This window comes from Malurus melanocephalus, unplaced genomic scaffold (assembly GCF_030028575.1).
Source record: "Malurus melanocephalus ecotype Western Australia unplaced genomic scaffold, MMel_1.1 scaffold_1256, whole genome shotgun sequence".
In the NCBI taxonomy this organism is placed as follows: Eukaryota; Metazoa; Chordata; class Aves; order Passeriformes; family Maluridae; genus Malurus; species Malurus melanocephalus.
The window spans coordinates 27,057-28,057 of record NW_026624488.1 but is presented as its reverse complement, the minus strand read 5'-3'; positions in this window follow the sequence as shown (position 1 = coordinate 28,057).

Genomic DNA, 1,001 nt, shown 5'->3' with positions numbered 1-1,001 from the left:
GATCCCAGGGGGATTCTCCCAGAATGGGGACCCCATTACCTGCAGGGTACCCAAATTCCATGGAGAATACCCCAATTCCCTGGAGAATATCCCAGTTCCCTGCAGGATACTCGAATTCCCAAAAGGACACCCCAAATCCTTACCCAGCACCCATCCCAAGGACAGAGCACCCCGATTCCTGGCACAACATCCACCCTGAGGTCAGAACAYCCACGTTCCCTACACAGCACCCACRTCCCAAGGGAAGGGCACCCTAATTCCCTRCAGGGTRCCCCAATTMCCTGGAGAATATCCCCATTCCCTTTAGGACACCCCATTCCCTAAAGGATRCACCATTCCCTAAAAGATATCCATCCCAAGGGAAGGACACCCCAATTCCCTACACAGAACCCATCCCTGCAGGACACGCACCCCGAGGACAGGGCACCCCATTCCCTGCCCAGCACCCACCTGCAGGCTCCCCATTCCCCGGGATACACACGGGTCCCCCATTCCCGATAGGATCCATAGGGTCTCCCATTCCCCGGATCCACACGGTTCCCTCATTCCCAGGGGGATCCATACAGTTCCCCCATACCCGGGGATCCACACGGTTCCCCCATCCCCGATAGGATCCATACAGTCCCCCATTTCCCGGGGATTCACACGGTTCTCCCATTCCCGGAGGGATCCGCACGGGTCCCCCATCCCCGATAGGATCCATACAGTCCCCCATTCCCCAGGATCCACACGGTTCCCCCATTCTCAGGGATCCACGCGGGTCCCCCAGTCCCGGGGGGATTCACACGGGTCCCCCATTCCCGATAGGATCCATAGGGTCTCCCATTCCCCGGACCCACACGGGTCTCCGATCCCTGGGATCCACACATTTCCCCCATTCCCGGACGATTCCCCCATCCCCGCGATCCACACGGTTCCCTCATTCCCGGGGGGATCCACGCAGTTCCCCCATTCCCGATAGGATCCATACCGTTCCCCCATTCTCCGGGATCCACACGGGT